General features: G+C 37.5%; 1 long non-coding RNA gene across 2 annotated transcripts; it reads right to left on the reverse strand.

Annotated features, from left to right (window-relative positions):
• Positions 1–668: 668 nt before the first annotated feature.
• Positions 669–2,304, reverse strand: LOC132062818 (uncharacterized). Of its 2 annotated transcripts, none has more exons than XR_009416255.1 (2): positions 961–2,304; positions 669–873 (listed from the first exon to the last, which is right to left on the reverse strand). It is a non-coding gene; the product is annotated as an uncharacterized LOC132062818 (long non-coding RNA). The 2 variants fall into 2 exon arrangements; XR_009416256.1 differs by having other exon boundaries at positions 958–2,304.
• Between the last annotated feature and the right edge of the window lie 16,423 nt (positions 2,305–18,727).

Consider the following 18,727-nt stretch of genomic DNA (forward strand, 5'->3'; position numbering starts at 1 on the left):
TTTAGTATAGGAACTCCTGTAATGAAACTAACAAATTTAATTTTGTACTTGATAGCTTTTCTACTATCCGCATCGTCTTGATACCATCAATGAAATCACTACATCAAAAATAAGAATAAGGGGACAAAATATGTGGCACTCCTGAGGTGTAAGCTGACAACACTTGGCCCATAAGTGCGTTTTGCCTGGACGATTTTCACCAAAAGAAAGCAAGACTTGCAATATCACGAATATATTGACAAAATCACATTGAAGTGAGCAACCTCTTGATTATGGGATAAAAGCTTACATAGGATCTATAATTTTGATGTCCCTTAATGGGTCTACATATTGTATAGAAGAGGTTCTGGAAACCTCATAGTGCTAGATATTTTTAAGAGCTGATTTGAAATCCTACTTGACTTATAGAATGGAGCCTGTTTCATTCTTAGTAGGTGCAGAGAGATTATATGACTCTTCTGATCTGTACTAGGGGTGAATGGCCCGTGCCAACATGAAGGAGGTTTAAAGCGTATACAGTCAGCTTTATTCGCAAAAAACTTGATACTTACTTTTCAGCTTGTGAGTATATGCCATAAGCCGTGAACTGCAAACATACCAAGACTGAAAAGACAGGCTTATTACATATAAACTGCTTGATGCAGTTCCTTGCCAGCACGGACCCAATAAGTATCAAATCGTCGGACAACACTGCATCATAGCTAATCGTGAGATACAATATACAGACATTTTGGAACAACATCCATGATGCATCATACTGATAAATGCTAAAGTACATATTGTTTACATAATGTATGGGAGAACTATTTACAGGTTAGCCTATGTTTAGTCTTCTTTGTAGCCTTCTTCTAAGCAACTTTGGGGAAAAAACACCTGTACAATTGGGTAGAAATAATCAAATGTTAGTGCTTATATCAAAGGCAAATAGAAATAGACATTTGTGAATGGAATTAATACCACCTTAGTAGTCGAGCTGTCAACAAAGTTGAATGCATATCCTTAAGGCAAGTGAGAAATGAAATTAGATGAAAAAAACTACTTTTGTTGGCCATGTAGAGTCAAAATGAGCTTATGTTTAACCCTCTTTGCATGAACTTCTCTTCTCCAATTGTTTGGCAGCCATTTTCAGGATGAAGGGAACAGGGGAAAAAAAGGAGCATGTTATCATTCAAACAATATTTACAAATAAAGAGAGCTAAACAAATATGTAGAAGTGGGGCAGTGTACTCCTCAATGCTAAAGTGGTCTACATAAATACAGAAAATAAAAATTCAAATGCCAATCTTCAGAATATTGAAACTAAGAAGTAACTCTCCCATTCTAGATGTAAGGAACGCATAGTCTTCTTACCTTTGAACTGTTAAGAAGTAACACACATATCCTCTACCAAAAATTTGTATTTATTTTGAATCTACTGGAAAAATACAATCTCAGCTGGTATTAAATGTTTTTCATCGTTTGTTAGATTTAAAGTCATTCACCAGCTTTCTCAACACATGCCTCAATTTTTTTGCTACAGGTTACTATTATTTTTCAGTTTCATGTTCATCACACATCTCTCCAACAGCTTCAGTTGTTTCCTCTTGTTTCACCCCTTTCTGAAAGATTATTAATCGTAAAGTTTTAGCGGCTTTTGCTAGGTGAAATTCTCAAATGTTTACAAAATGAATTGATCTCTAAGTGGCTCCTTAAACTTTATCTAAGAATGGGGAATACTGAGATCGTCAAATTTCTCTTGTTTTTTCCACAGAAATCTCCATCATATTCATTTGGGATTTAAGCATTTCACTTGACTTGTTGAATTCTTTGGAAATTGTTTGTCTATGTTAAGAACCTATCATATAAGTTAAAAATATGTTATACATAGAATCAATTGGCCACTCTTTTAAAGTTGGAACAACATTTTATCGAATAAGTGTTGTGCAAACGAACAGAGACCTCTAAACTTGAAAGCACATAGACGGGAACACCCAAAGATTACATTCCAGATCTTATAAATAAGTTAAGAGAAGATGTCAACAGAGATTAGACAAAATCACAAAACGACAGGAAGGGAAATTTCCGCAAAATGAAAGAGAAACCAACATTTTCGAGGCAAAGATCCGTAGCCATCATCGACGCCTATATGTTTAAAATTACAAGTACATGTTTAACATTGATTAAATGCAGACATGTCTACATACATATCATTCAGTAATGTGTAACATATATAACAAACTTAAAGATCGAACATACACGTTATCAAACAGAAAATATTATCTTTTAATTGAAAAGCCTACAAATAATGAATAAAACAGACAAATCCATAATGAATAAAACAGACAAATCCTTTATTATATTGAGAAGATGAGATACATCTTTGAGGGTCTGAATCTCAGAACTTTTTCAATAAGGAGAAGTTAAGATGTAGAAGAGCAGTACTTTCCACGCTGTTAAATGCTACGGCAAACACACAAATACACAACCACCATTATCACTCAAAAGAATGTTTGGTTCTCTTTTAAAAGTGTTCCAATTTATAGACTGATTTTCTTTAAAGAAATTGAACAATTAGTTTTTGCTTCCTCACCATCAGTTGGTTGGATATTTTTAACTTAAGTCTTCCATGGATAGTAATATGTTTTAGCACATTCGCAAACAAACCAATACAGTTAAAGTTTGAACAGTGAGCTTACCTTGAATAGAGCAAAAATAGACGATGCCATGTAGGCCGACCAAACTCTAATTTATCCCACCAAAGGCTAGCTTGAATTCTGCAAATTAAACCTGATAATGTTATACTTGGGATGAGAACTTTGAAGAAAATTCTAATCTTCCACTATAACAAAAATGTAGGACACTAACATTGCTCTCCCAAACATACAAATGCACTAACTTCGTGTAGTTACGTTGACCAACTAACTTTGATTGTATTGATATATATATACGCAATCCAAATTATTCAGTTGAGAAGAATAATTACATTAACCCGGTTTCGATCGACAATCAAACAGATTTATGTGTGCCATATAATCTAGATGAGTTCGATTGCATCAAGCTTCTTTTTATGCGATTTTTTTACAAAAAACACGATTAGAAAAGAGTGCAAGTAAATAATATATTTAATCTAAAATATTGAGTTCAGAAGTAGGATGATGCAAATTTAGTTCATTACATATTATTTGGAAAACAGCTCAGTATTGTGGTTTACTTATATAACTGAAGAAAACTAACAATTTATTGGCAGATAAAATATAGATATGACTAACTCGGTAAGGACGCATCTAGCTGGATCCTTAGCTCTCTTCATTTGATGCTGTCAATAAGGAACAAAATAATTTATCCCAGTATTAGCTGAGTCAATCCCCTTGTGAGATAAAGTGTTTAAACTGACTGTGCTTCTGGATTGGATGGAAACAAAAAATTACAATGCACTCACCAATTATGTCGACTATTTGGAACAAAATTATTAATAACAATCTCTTAGAGTAAATCAAATAATTCATATAGAGTCTGTCAATAGCATACATCTATAACTTAAAACAACAATTTTTTCGCAAATCAGTTATTACTCTTTTGTGGTTCTTTGAAACAGTCATTTCACTATTTACTACATCAATCGTACCTTAACTTTATCTCAAAGTTCATGCACATTGTTTCATTAGAACACCGGTCAAAAGAGAAAAGGCAAAAAAATCCAGATGATTGAAGCCTATCATCAGACACTTCTGTGCAGCAGTGCGTAAGTACTAATGCAATTATCTACCAGATACCCATCAAAATTCCATTAGCAAGCGGTTTTCTCATTGTTGTTAACCCCGGGCACATTTTGATTCGCAATAATTTCCATAAAAGACTACAATGATTTTCGAACAAACCCAGGGGAATATTTTAAATATTGTTAAACTGCATTTAGCACAATAAAATCACGTGATTCCATAAAACGACCAAAACAACCTGGAAATTTAGCATCAGAACCGCCATATCTTTTTTGCGGATATTGCCAATTGCAAATTTACATTAAAAAAGTGTATTTGGAGCAGTAAGGAAGCCAATTTAGAAAAGCATGTTTAAATCTTGAATTATGTCATTCACTTAGAGGCCTAAACAAAGGATGGCAAAAAACCCAGCAAGGGAAAAGAGACGAAGATATGAGCAAAATCGATTTACAGAGAAACATACCTGCTAGAACCAAAACCACAACTCCATGTTCGCCGTCAAATTCTGACATTGAAGCTTGTGACAATATCAAAGGCATAAACAGCTTCCACCTAGAATCTTTTCATAACCATCTGAGTCATCCCTATACATAGGTAAACGGAAAATTTCTACCGAAGATTTTCAATAATTCTTTAGCAGCGAAATCCTATCCAAAGGAAGAAAAGGATGCCAAATTAGGCTAGTTCAGCAATAGAAAATAATCAAATTAAAGAAAATAACCTTGTGTTAAAAGACTCGAATTCGCTTCTATTATTATTCAGACTCAAGCAAATAAAATCAGCAGTAGTTACGTGGCTGATGGATGGGCGCTGAACCTCCAAGTAAATATGAAATGTCTATTATGCCCTTAAGTTGAGATTTATTGGCAAGTAAGCAGCCATGCTGAAACCCTCTCGTATATAAACTCATATAAAGAAATTTACTATTAAATAGTAATAAAATGCTGCCACTCTCGATGAGGAGGATGGAAAAAAAAAAAAAAAAAACTCTTGATTATGGGCATTAGTAAAGTTACAGATAATATATGGTCTCTTTTTATTATTTTCTGGTTCAAAATTTTCTTATTCAGGTTCTTTTTTTATTAGACTGGGGATGAGGTAGGAAAAGGGGGAAATGAATCAGTGAGAGTTGAACTCACACATATTTTGTGGGAGATTTAACTAGTGCTAACAGACTATAATGATTTTATTGACTTGCAAATTACATTCCTATGACGTGGGAATACGTTAGTTACTACTTTGTGATCTTAGAAGTCAAGCAAATTACCGCTTATACCGTTAAATTATACTCTAACACTGCGAGTCTTCTCTTTGAAATAATTCATGTATTCGTCCTGTTGAAGTACAAAAAATTTATTAACCAATCCCAATAGACAATTTTTTATTTATTTAATCTCTTATAAGCATTATTATTTACCGGAATGATTCTTTTCACTAAATATTCTACTTGGACACGCTTTTATAAAAACGAAGAGGACAACCAAAAAATAAATTGTTTTAATAACATAGATGTGTTATAGATGAGGTCACTTATCGATCATTTCAACGTTAAAAGAGCTCTTAGTTTCACTTGACTATGTGGAAGCTCCATGTAAAAGACTTAAAATTGCGGTACTTCTATTTATAACAAATGCTTACTACGTTAAGATCGTTATACTTCGAATATTTGCACATCAATAAATAAGTAATGCCAAGCCAGAAGGATTTTCATGTAATTAACGAGTAGAGGCAAAGCTATAACGATGAATAAGAAGATGAGAACTGGATTACTATAATGGTTTGAGAAATGGATTTGTGCCAGAGATGAATAAGAAGATGAGAACTGACTATAGTAACAATTTCTTTGTTCAATTGCTTGGCAAGACACCTGACCAGCTTTTTTCTGATTACAAGGCTAAGTATTAACCTGCTTAATGCTTCTATGCTTACATGAGTAAATATGGGATGATGTATGAGAAGAAACAGAATAAATGCTTGTGGTTATGTACTTATTTAATAAGGTGATGTATTGGATTAACAACATGTCATGAAGATTATGTTATCATCGTTGCCTTTCGTATTATGTATGTTTGTGCTTTTTACCTTAATTAAATTTGACCGTCTATGGTCTATATTTACTAACAATTACATTTTCAATTATACATTATATTGATACTAGATGGTGTGTCTGTCTTTGCGCGCTAACACTTTGGATTATAGTGTATCTACGTATATGTATTGTATAATTATAAAGATTTATGCATTGGATAGTGATAGTATATATATTTTACATTGCTAATAAATATATACATAAGCTTGCACTATTTTTATGCATATATCTATTTGTCTATTACATTGATGATTGCACTATATGCATATCATTTTAATTTAGTACAGTAAGCAAAGAGAGATTCCAAAGAGATTTGCATTCACGATGAGACAATGTGCTACCTCAAAAAGAGAACCAAAAGACGCTAACAACAGTCAATGCAATATAAATTGTAGTAATTAAATGAGTTAATTAAAACTATACAACCATTTAAAGTGACATTAATTGGTTATAATAACAAATATTTGAGTATTATTCTACATAAATTTTATGTATAATAAAGCTTTTTTCAATAAAAATGTATAATCTTATTTGCCAAATATAGTGTATAGGTAAAAGTAAATAAAATAATATATTTTAACGAGATAAGATAATTATTTTTATGTATATAGATGTATCATATGTTAATTTTCATAATAAAATGATAAAAATGACAGAGAAATTTTTTAAGACATTTCATGAATAGGTGGAAATTATTTATGGAAAAATGGAACAAACAATATATACATTGTTAGTGTAAAGAAGTTTTTCACTATCAAATTTCATTTATTTATTGTGCGTAATCTGTGTTATTTTAATATTATAAATCTCATTTTATATTTTTTATATGATGTGGATAGGTGAATGCCTTTTAAATATTTATTAGTATCTTTTTTTATTATTCTATTACAATAACTCTTTTGTATGGTAATTACATGTGCAAATAATAGGTTAGTTCTAACTTTTTTGTACATTTCGTTTCAATAAGACAAAATTGGAAATATCACCTTATTAAAAAAAATGGAACAGAAATGAGTATAATCAACAATGACACAAAGCATTTAAGAGGAGCACTTGTAGTGGGGTAACATGGGGCCACGTGAGATGTCACATCAATTGATTCCTAGATATGTTCGTGATTGTGTTTATTGATGATATTCTGGTCTATTCACGATCGGAGAGGAGGACATACGGATCATACGAGAACGGTACTTGGGTGCTCCACGACGCAAATTATACGCTAAGTTCTCTAAATGTGAATTACGGTTGCCGACTTCGTAGCATTCTTGGGGCATATTATTGGGGCTGATGGCATTCGGGTGGATACACAGAAGATTGAGGCCGTAAAGACTTGTCCTAGACCTACGACACCTACTAAGGTACGTAGTTTTCTAGGGTTAGCAGGATATTACAGAAGATTTGTGGAGAAGTTTTCTTCGATTTCGCCGCCTTTAACGAGGCTAACTCGAGAAGGCACTAAGTTCCGTGGACGGATGTGAAGAACGAAGCTTCCGATTCTTCGAAAGATAAGTTGACTACGGCTCCGAGTTTAACTCTTCCCGGGGACCGTATGGTTATGTCATTTATTGTGATGCTTAGGTGTTGGGCTAGGATTGTGTATTAATGCAGCATGGCAGAGTTATAGCCTATGCCTCCCGGCAGCTCAGGAAGCATGAAAGGAATTATTGCACTCATGATCTGGAATTAGCAGCGGTGATTCACGCTTTGAAGATATGGAGGCATTATTTATATAGCATACATGTTGATATTTATACAGATCACAAAAGCCTCCAGTACATCTTTAAGCAGAAGGAGCTGAATTTGCGGCAGAGAAGGTGGCTAGAGTTGCTGAAGGATTATGATGTCGATATTCTATACCATCCAGGGAAAGCAAACATTGTAGCAGATGCACTTAGCCGTAAGTCAATGGGCAGCTTGACGGACGTGCAACCAGAAAGGAAAGAAATGGTTCGTGAGATTTATCAGCTAGCTAGTCTTGGGGTCCGTTTGGCTGATTCTGGTGGTACTGGGGTTTCTGTCCGAGGAGTTGCTGAATCCTCTATTATGGAAGAGGTAAAGCGACGTCAGTACGAGGACCCTGTTCTGGCACAGTATAGAGATACAGCCCTTGAAAAGGAGAAGACCCCATTCGAGATTACACCTGACGGAGTACTACTACATAGGGGCAGATTATGTGTACCTGAGGTTGCAGGGCTACGGCGACAGGTTATGGGAGAGGCGCACTATGCCCGTTATTCGTATCATTCGAGGTCTACAAAATGTATCATGACCTCGGATGTTTGTCTTGGTGGGATGGCATGAAGAGGACATAGCAAAGTTTGTTGCTCGGTGCTCAAATTGCCAACAATGAGGTTAAGATCGAGCATCGAAGCCCGGTGGATTATTACAGAGATGGAGATTCCGACTTGAAATGGGAAGCAATCAATATGGACTTCATTATAGGTTTACCTCGCACTCCACGGAAGTATGATTCCATATGGGTTATTGTAGACAAAGCCGACAAAATCAGCCCATTTTCTTCCAAATGACTACTTATTCACTCGAGGACTATGCAAAGTTATATATTAAGGAGATAGTAAGACTTCACGGAATTCCCACATCTATTATATCCGATAGAGGTGCTCGGTTTACAGCTCACTGGATATCATTCCAGAAGGATTGGGGACACAGGTGAGTCTTAGCACAGCATTTCATCCTCAGACTGACGGACAGGCCGACCGTAGTATTCAGACACTAGAAGATATGTTACGGGCTTGTGTTATTAATTTCAGAGGTAACTGGGATGATCATCTACCACTTATTGAGTTCGCCTATAATAATAGCTACCATTCTAGCATCCAGATGGCTCCGTATGAGGCTCGTATGGCAGAAGTTGTGTCACCTATTGGCTAGTTTGATGTTCGGGGAGGCTAAGCCGATCGGCCCAAATATGATTCAAAAGCCATTGATAAAGTGAAACTCATTCGAGAAAGGTTATTAGCGACTCGAGTCGACAAAAAGTCATATGCAGACAATCGACGTCGACACTTAGAATTCCAGAGTGGTGATTGGGTATTCTTGAAAGTATCACCCATAAAGGGTGTTATGAGATTCGGCAGGAAGGGAAAGCTCAGCCCGAGATATATTGGGCCTTATCAGATTGTCCATAAGATAGGCAAGGTTGCCTATGAATTAGACCTACCATATGATCCGGAAGCAAGACACCAGTGTTTCATGTGTCTATGCTTCGTAAATGCATTGGTGACCCTTCCAGGATATTCCCCGTGGATGATATCCAAGTGACAGAGGAGTTGTCGTATGAGGAGAACCCTATAGCTATACTGGATCGTTAAGTGAGAAGATTGCGTACTAAAGACGTGGCTTCTGTTAAAGTATTGTGGCGAAACAATAACAGGGAGGAGATGACTTGGGAAGCTGAAGAGGAGATGAAGAAGAGATATCCTTACTTGTTCCCTGTGCCTACAGGTAATCTAAACTCCTAAATTGGTTATGTTGATTGATAAATGAACTGTATGTGATAGCTATAAAAGGGACTCCCCCGAAGTGCTTATAAGACCCTGTAAGACTAGTTCAACATTCGAGGACGAATGTTCTAAAGGGGGAGAGGATGTTATATCCCGTATTTTTGTACATTGGGATATTTTAAGCTAATCGCGACAAGTTAAGGACAAGACTATTTTGGGACCCGAGGTAGACTTTTAACTCGATTTGTGTTTTAATGTACAAGTTGCTTACAAATTTTATTTGGTATAGAAATATTAATGGAGATTAGGGATTAATTAACCAGGATTAGATTATTAAGTGGGATTAAAATTTAATTACTTCATTAATTGGCCATAAGTGGTCGTGTAGGCCCCACCCGTGACATGGCCAAGTGTAATTGGCTCACACTTTGGGTGGGCCACGTGTCCAGCCCATGGACATCCTATATATAGTAATTTCATGACTCATCCTTCAACTAGCTACTCATTTATTCATCTTGCAAACTTAGAAAAATTAGAGAGGGAGAGAGAAAGCTCTCGGCCATGGCTGGCCGAGATTGAGCTTGTGCATTGTTGATCAAAAAAATATTTTCTCCAAGTATTTCATCTCTTTGGAAGGTGTATAACAACATGGAAATTGATCCTAGGTAGCAAGAACAAGTATTAATTCAAGGCACAAATTCTAGCCAAGTTGAGAAGACAAGTATTAAAGGTAAGGTTTAACTTTTTTTGCATGTATTAAGGGTGGTTGTGAACGTGTTGTAGTTGTAGAAATGAATGAAATTTATGGAACTATATGTGTTGGTGTTGAAGCCGTGTAGGGCTGTTTTGTGTAGGAATGATGAATTAAATTTACTTAGTATTTTTGGTTGTTGTTGTTATGATTGTATGGTGAGAATGAAGGTTTAATGATTCAAGTTGTATTTGTAATTATTTGTGGGTGTTGTAGAAGCTAATATGATGTTAATATAGTTTCTTGCATTTGTGTGAATGATGTTGTTAACATATGGTTATTGGTATAGTTCATGAAATTGGAAGAAAAGAATGTGTTGTTGTTCTTGTTGAGTTTGGAAGATTTCGGGTTGTATGGTATGTTGGTTGGGCTGTTTTGAATATTGTGCGGGTTGTCCAAAGTGTTCTCGAGTCTTGTTTGAATGGTCTCGAGTTAGCACTTGAACGTGTGATCATTGGTGTTGGCTTGGTTGTATGTAGTTGGTTTGAATGTAAGCGAAACGTCGTCTAATCATCTAGAAAGGAGTTACTAACATTAGAATGCGTTTTGAATCTCTTCGTAGTTTAATCGTAGTTCTTGATGTCTTAATATAGGTTGAGACACTGTTGGGTAGCGTATACGTGTTGTGTTGCGAGTAAACGCTAAAGGTATGTAAAGCCTATCCCTTCTTTCTTTTGGCATGTCCTAGATGTAAGTAAGATACGATATGAGCTTTGGGATAATTCTATTCACAAGTTCCGAGCATGATTTATGATTCTTATTCACTTTTGATGTTAGAACTCTTTAAATAGTCGAGCTATTGCCCTCGAGTCTTTTATATGATTGAATAGTAAATGATGCATAAAAGTTCCTATTCCTAAAGGATTCTATAATGAATAATGTCCTTAACTTTCATAACTTCCGTCTCGTATTGATTTGATACATGTCTATGATTCCTGAGACTTACCTTTATATAGTTCGTAATGACATTTAGAGAGAACTTAATATGGTTATCATCCTGAAACTCGAGAATTAATTAGTCTACTTATCTATTGAATCTCAAAAGATGATTTGGGTGCCTATGGTTACTTACTACTCTGCTCGTGCATACTGTTACATCTTTCACTGAGTCCCGGACCAGGACATGTTTTCGTATATATTATTCACCGAGTCCCTCACTGAGGGCCGGGACACGTTATATGTATATGTATATGATGATATGATGACACGATGATATGGGGATGGCGGCTCGGATGGCATATGATGATTTTATTCACCGAGTCCCTCACTAGAGGGTCGGGACACGTTATATGTACATGTATATGATGATTTTACTTACCAAGTCCCTCATTGGAGGGCCGGGACACGTTATATATGCCTATGTACAGGATGATTATCTAATTATGACAAGTCCCATAACGGGTTGGGTATGATATTGACACGTATGATTTATGTTCAAAGGTAAGCCTTGTGGTTTTCGGTTATTGTACTAGTTTTCTACACTCCTTATTTCGCATGATCCTACTAACTATATTTCATGCTTTACATGCTCGTGATATATTCCGTACCGACCCCTTTCTTCGGGGAGGTCGTGCTTCATGCCCGCAGGCACGTACGCTCGTTTTGGCGATCCGCGCCTTAGGATATCTATTAAGCTATCTTGGAGTGCTCCCTTGTTCCGGAGCCTTGCTTTTTGGTACAGATCCTTTTGTTGTATATATGTGTCTATCCAGGCACCGGCGGGGCCCCGTCCGTCATATGATACCGTTGTTACCTTAGAGGTCCGTAGACATATGCGTGGGTTTGTATAGTTACCGTTCTTTCGTCTCTATGATTTATGTTTGGGACGTTCCCATTCGTAGTGGTAGCCTTGTCGGCTTGCGTATATATACATGTTTTGGGATGTTATATAGTGGCGCCTTGTCGCTTGCGTAGATATAAACATATATGTTTTGGGAGTCGATATATTATGATAGCCTAGCCGCTTATGTACTATGATATCTCGTTGAAAGTTGTAACTCCTCAAGAGACAAAGTTGTTATGATACGTCTATATAATGCGATGTTTTTGAGACGACGTCTTGCCTTTTTTATTTATAAGTTATTTATTATGCTAGTTGTGGATGATTATAGTTAACAGGTGCATATGAGTGTCCAGCTCGGGCACTAGTCACGGCCTATGGGGTTGGGTCGTGACACCACAAACTCTTGCCATTTTGGGGGAGGTGCATTTTCCCCTCTTGAAGAAATCCAATTGTTATACCATAAAACAGCTACGTCCTGGAGTCTATACGAAGCCAACTCCACAGACTCGGTATCAGAAGCATGAATAATTCTCAACGTCCTCAATATCTCGTCAATAAAGCCCTGCGGGTCTTCATCCGGTTTTGATCCAAAAAATTATGGAGGATTTAAGCTCATGAAATCACGAGCTCGAGCACTAGCCGCCCTATCACTTGGACCTGCACTCTGCCGCTGAGCCTGCGCGGCAACTAACTGAGTTAGCAATTGAACAGCATCCCGTAAGTCCTGATTTGGAGCAATAGGAGAAAGAGCTGGGGCCCTCTCATGCTCCTCTGCCGCCGGAGGGATAGGGGGGAGTGACATGCGAGGAGTAGCACCTCCGAGCTCCTCGCCATGTCCCAACCTCGCCTGGAGGTTCTCATCTGGTGCCTTCCTCGGCAGCATTTAATATTGTGCGGATTTTCTTCTTTCTTGTCGGCATCGCTGAAATCATAATGCACAATTAGAATAGAGGAAATCTTACATTATGGCGCTATCGCACGATCTATGGAAAGAAAGACGGTCATTATTCCTAAATGCCCCGCAGCCCCTCGTTTATAAGTGTGGCGCGCTTCACACCCATAAACAAGACTCTACTGGACACGGCTCGTAGACACACCCTAGGACGAAACTGCTCTGATACCACTTTTGTCACGACCCGCCTAGTGGGCCATGACGGGCACCCGGAGCTGACCACCGAGCATCCCACATCATACTACTATCGTCTTACCCTGTACACATATAAACTCCATAAAGCATGTACACACATATATATATATATACAAGCCCTCGGGGCAGCAAAAGAATAATATACAGAATATACAATGAGGGTCACATAACATTCACTACCCACACATGAGTATCTACGAGCCTATAATTGAAACTCTGAGGTCATGAAGATGGAACAGGACCCCACCATATCCAAGTATATACACAAAAGAATATATCAGAAACGGCACCTCCGGTCTATGGAAGTGCTCCTGTGCAAGCTGATCTGGCTCCTAGGAGGCTGGGTCGTCTTCCTGTCTACCTGTGGGCATGAACACAGCATCCAAGAGGAAATAGGATGTCAGTACGAGTAATGTACTGAGTATGTAAGGCATGCATCATAAAATAACAAGGGAACAAGAAGATAAAATAAAGATAAGAAGATAACCGTGACCGTTGCCTCTTAAGGCGGAGTCATGCATGCATACCGTAAAGTATCATATCATGTATTGCTGCGGAACGTGCAACCCGATCCGTATATCATCATATATCAATATATTACCGTGGAACGTACGGCCCGATCCATTACCCATATAGCCCGCGTCCGGGATAATATCATAATATACCAGCTGATCAGGTGGCTATGCGTCTATAGCGCCTCACCTTTCCCTATGTCCCCTATATACATATACATATTATATACATATATAATATACATAGCATGCATGAGAGCCCAAGTAAAAGTGCGCTCTATCGGAGTGATGTAAGGTCGTGAACCTCCGATTATATTATGGCATCATCATCATCGCTATGTCTCACCTTGAAGGAACTAGTATCATGAGGTGAGACAACAACGAAGAATAGCATCAATGAAATCATAAGCATAGAGGCATTGACATCATGAAGTCATCATTGTCATCTTTATCGTTATGGAACATATCTCATAAGAAGTTCTTAAAGTTCTTCAAACCTCATCTTTAGGGATGTAAGAAGGTCATGGAAGTATAGAAAGGAATCATAAACAAGAGTCATGCCTTAGAAGGAAGGGGACTAGCCTTACATACCTTTTGTATCTCCTTAACGATGTTGACTAAAAGCTTTCCTTCCGGCTTACAATTCTACATACAAAGAGGTTCGTACGAAGGTTAGATTGTTGAAGGTATACCTAGACCTGAACTAAAGCGAATAAGGCTAACGAAAATTGGGCAGCATCTCGTTTGTTTCAACCACTTTCCCTCAAATAATAAAACGGCTCACAAACATCATAGCAACGCCCATAATATCGTAACACCTAAATTCCCTTGGCTAGATGTTATTCCATTCCTAAATCCATCCCTAAGATCCTCCATAACCAAAATTATAACACAACATCATGCTTATCATTTACATAATACTTCCTCAACATCGTTACTAACATGAAATAATTGTAAAACTCACCTTTTTTTATGTAGAGATAACCTTTGGATAAGAATACTCCGCTTGAAAAGAACTCCACTTCAATACCCAAGAGATTTTCAACTTCTATTAACCCTTAGGAAGCATTCACACCCTTGATTATACCAACTTTTGATGTTGATCCTTGATTTCTCTTCTTGGATATATATTAGTGTGATATGGAGAAAGTTCTAGAGGTTTAGAGAGTATTTGAGAAGTGGGAAATGAGAAAAGGAAGGAGAAACCTTTCATATATAAAAATGAAGTTCGGACCCGACCCGAAATATACGGTCCACTATACGGACCGTACAATTTATACGGTCCGTACATTGGACCGTATGTTTCCTCCAGAAAACCACCCTTCACTGGAAGGGTTCTACGGTCAGGTATACGGGCCGTATAAAATATACGGTCCGTATATATGACCGTATAATCCTCAGTTTTTCCGAATTCATTCTCGTCGCTTTGTTTGATCTCGAATCCTTATGGAACCTTCTTGATACTTGTGTAACACATCCTTAACAATCTAACGGACATTATAACTCATCCTCAAGACCTTACTTAATATTCGTTAGTTCGATAACCATGAAATCCTTCCCAAACATAACTTATACTTCGCTTTGATGACAAACCTAGTTTCACCAAATCCTATGACCTAAAAATCTTATTGTATATGCATTAAGGCTACCAATCACCCTCTTGTAGCCGTGAAGGTCTCATGTCCGGCTTAACTGACGTTAGTCTATTCACGACACAATGACATGAAATTGCCGAGGTGTAACAGATATCTACCGGTACATGGTGTTTGTAGTGATACTACCTTGCTGCACTTTTTAATTGAGTGAAAATTGTGTTCCAGAGATGTAACGACCCGCTTAGTCATTATTTTCTTTTTGGTACTTTCTTACCTTTCCCAGAGCTTGTTAGCTCACTTTTGACCAGAGGGGATCATTGACACAGTTCTCAAGGTGTTCGGGGTTGATTTAGGTGATTTTTTGGGAAAATTTGGCTTTAATAAAAAAAAAAGTTAATTCAAAGTTGACTTTTGGGTAAACAGACCTTTTTTGAAAATCCATTGATTTCGAGAGGTCCGGATGGTCATTTTGAACTTGTGTGCATATTTGGTTCTGTTCCTAACGCACTCGGGTGCATTTTGGGACTTGGGTTGGGAAGTTATAATTAAGGTATCGGGGGTTGACTCGGTCAATGAGACCTCCGTTGGGGATTTCGAGGTCACGAGTGCGTTCGTAGCGTGTTTTTATGTGTGTATGTACATGTGGTTTGTGAGCAAATGGCCTCGGGTATTAGTCGGGATTTTAGATTTAGCTTGTGATTATTTTAGGGAAAATCTGGTACTGGTGCCCGCTATAGCGTCACCCTTACCGCCTCAGCAGTACCGCCATAGCGGTTGGCTGGGCCGCTACAGTGGCTAAGTGAATTTTAGGGCTGACCGTTGAGGTTGGACCGCTGAAGCGGTAACGGGCTGGTTATTTCATTAACTGTGTGTTAAAAGCCCTAAGTCCATCTTTCTTTATTATTTCGACTTTAGAGTTCTTGGGAGATTTTCAAGGATATTCTTGAGGGAATTTCTTGATGGTAAGTTCTTCTAATTCCTTACTATTCCATTGTCGTTAATCACCTTAGAATCCCTTTATCTTGTTAGTTCATTAAGTGGTTAAAGAATTAAAAGAGGGTTCCATGAGTTCTTCCTTCTAGGCTTCTGAATCACAATTTGTTGGTTGGGTTAGCTCTATTAAGCTTGGAATTGATGACAAGAACCTATAATTACATGATTCTTCCTAATTAGTGGTTGAATTTTTGGAATTGGAAGTTAGGGTTTATACCCAAATTTGGGAGTTTTGCCTAGAATTCGAATTTGAGTAAATTGTTGGTTATTCTTGTTTGATAATGATGGGAATTGATCACCCAGAGGTTAATTTCATGTTGGGACCTTTATATTCCCAATTTCACCCTTCTAATTCATAAAACCCATTCCATAGGCTGGGAATTTGGGCCTTGAATAGAAGTAAGGTTTGTTTGATGTTCTTCTTGATTCTAGTTTCTTGATTTGAATGTGCCTAGACTTTCTTTATCTCGAGGCTCAAAGGAAAGGAAAGTCTAAAGAGTGATTGTTAGTGATATTTTTGTTCGGCCTTCCAGACAGGTTTCGATTTACCCTATGGTGAGACTTCGTTTAGCGAATCATATGTTTAAATAATATTGTCAGAGAAAGCATGTAAGCCTTCGGGTATGAAGTTGGGTTAGATGTTGTCCTAGGTTGGGACCTGTTGTGTGATTGGGGCTAGCCACTCTGTTGTGTTGTGACTTATCTTGTTCTATTGTTGTTGGCTTGATGCCACATGGAGATAATAAATATTGGAGCCTATTGATATATCTTGACCATGATATTGTAGTATCTCACTTGTTGTCATTTGATATGAGGATAGTGTTCTATTATGGCTTATTGTGTAGCCTTTTCATGATATTGATGGTGTGCGGGTCACGACCCGATTAGGGACCATGACGGGTACCCGGAGCTGACTACCGAGCATCATTAGACTATTCATTATACTCAGTCTGAACATATATAAATCCCAAAACCATACATAGATATACATAAGCCCGTACGACCAAAAATGATATACAAAAATGTACATTGACATTATCATGGGACACAATTTACCCAAACGTACGTATCTACGAGCCTCTACTAGATTACTAGACATAAGGACGGGACAGGACCCCGTCGTGCCCAAATATGTACACAAAATAATAAATCAAATAGCACCTCCGGAATAATGGAGTGCTCCTATCAATCTGTTGATCCGCTCCTATGAATCTGGTTACCACCCTATCTACCCGTGGGCATGAACACAGCGTCCTAAAAGAAAGGACGTCAGTACGAACATTGTACTGAGTATATAAGACATAAACAGCAATAATACATCGGTGAAATAAGGAGACATCAAGTAGGGAGAAAGCTGCAACTGACTGCCATTTAATACTGGATAATGCATGCTAACTTACTTCATAAACATCATCATATCATGTATGTATATATATATAAGCTGCCCGACCATATAGGTACGGTGTAATCATCATGAGTCCGCGTCCGGGGTAAACATCTCATGCCGCCCACTAGTGGTGTCTGCCCATGCCATCTAGACATGGTGTATACGCTGCCCGCCTTAGCGGTGTCTGCCCGGCCATATAGGCACGGTGTAATCTCGTCATCATATACTTATCATAATGCATGCATAAAAACTCAAATACAACTATAACTCTATCGGGGTGACGTAAGGTCGTGAACTCGCGATTCCATTATGGAGTATTCATAAGCATTCCGCCTCACCTTGAAGGAACTAACATGACAAGGTGAGTGTAACAACAATAAGCCACATCAAAGGGGTCCTATAAGGATCTTTAAACTTAGGCTCTTCATCATTAATTATCGTACTCATAACGTATCTCTTATCTCTATCTCATGAGAAGCTCTTTATGTACATAGACTCATAATTTCTGGAATGTAAGAAGGTCTTGGAGGATAAATAAAGTCATGTCATAAGATTCATGCCGTAGAAAAGAAGGGATTAGCCTTACATACCTTTTGGTTTAGCTACTCTATCGCTTGAACGTTCCCCTCCAATATTCACATTTCTACCTTCAAGAGAGTTCGTACTAATATTAGATAATCGATAACATAAGCATGCTTGAACTAAAGCTAGAGAAAATTGGAAGGCATCTCCTTCGTTTATACAAATTTCTCCATATCATATATCAACTCCCAAACGTCAATAATAACATTCATCATATCATAATCAACAATCTTCCTTCATCCCACATTATTCAAGTCTCCCAATTCCATTTCAAATCACCCATAACCATGGTCGCAATACAACATTACATTCATCCTTATATAATGTTTCTCCAATGTTCTTAATATCATTTAAAATATAATTATATTCACAACATATCAAGGAGCATGATTCATATTAAGCTACTACTCAACAATGTCACTATTCTCATACTTGTAACCCATTTTCTATTCCCTTCCATAATCCAAGTCTTTCAACCCCTCAATAGTCTAGATAGCATGGAAGAATCATAAAACTTACCTTTGATTGGGTAGGAGCAAGTTTGGATGAAAATATTTCACTTGAAGGAAAACCCTAGCTTTGATCCAAAGAATTTTCTTGACTCCAAGCAACCCTAGAGAGCTTTTTGCATTTGATTCCCTTGGTTTGATGAAGTTGATCCTTAATTTCTCTTGGATTCTTGTAGATGAAGTATGGAGAGAGTTCTAGAGACTTCGTGAGGTGTGG

Source organism: Lycium ferocissimum, chromosome 7, assembly GCF_029784015.1.
Source record: "Lycium ferocissimum isolate CSIRO_LF1 chromosome 7, AGI_CSIRO_Lferr_CH_V1, whole genome shotgun sequence".
Lineage (NCBI taxonomy): Eukaryota > Viridiplantae > Streptophyta > Magnoliopsida > Solanales > Solanaceae > Lycium > Lycium ferocissimum.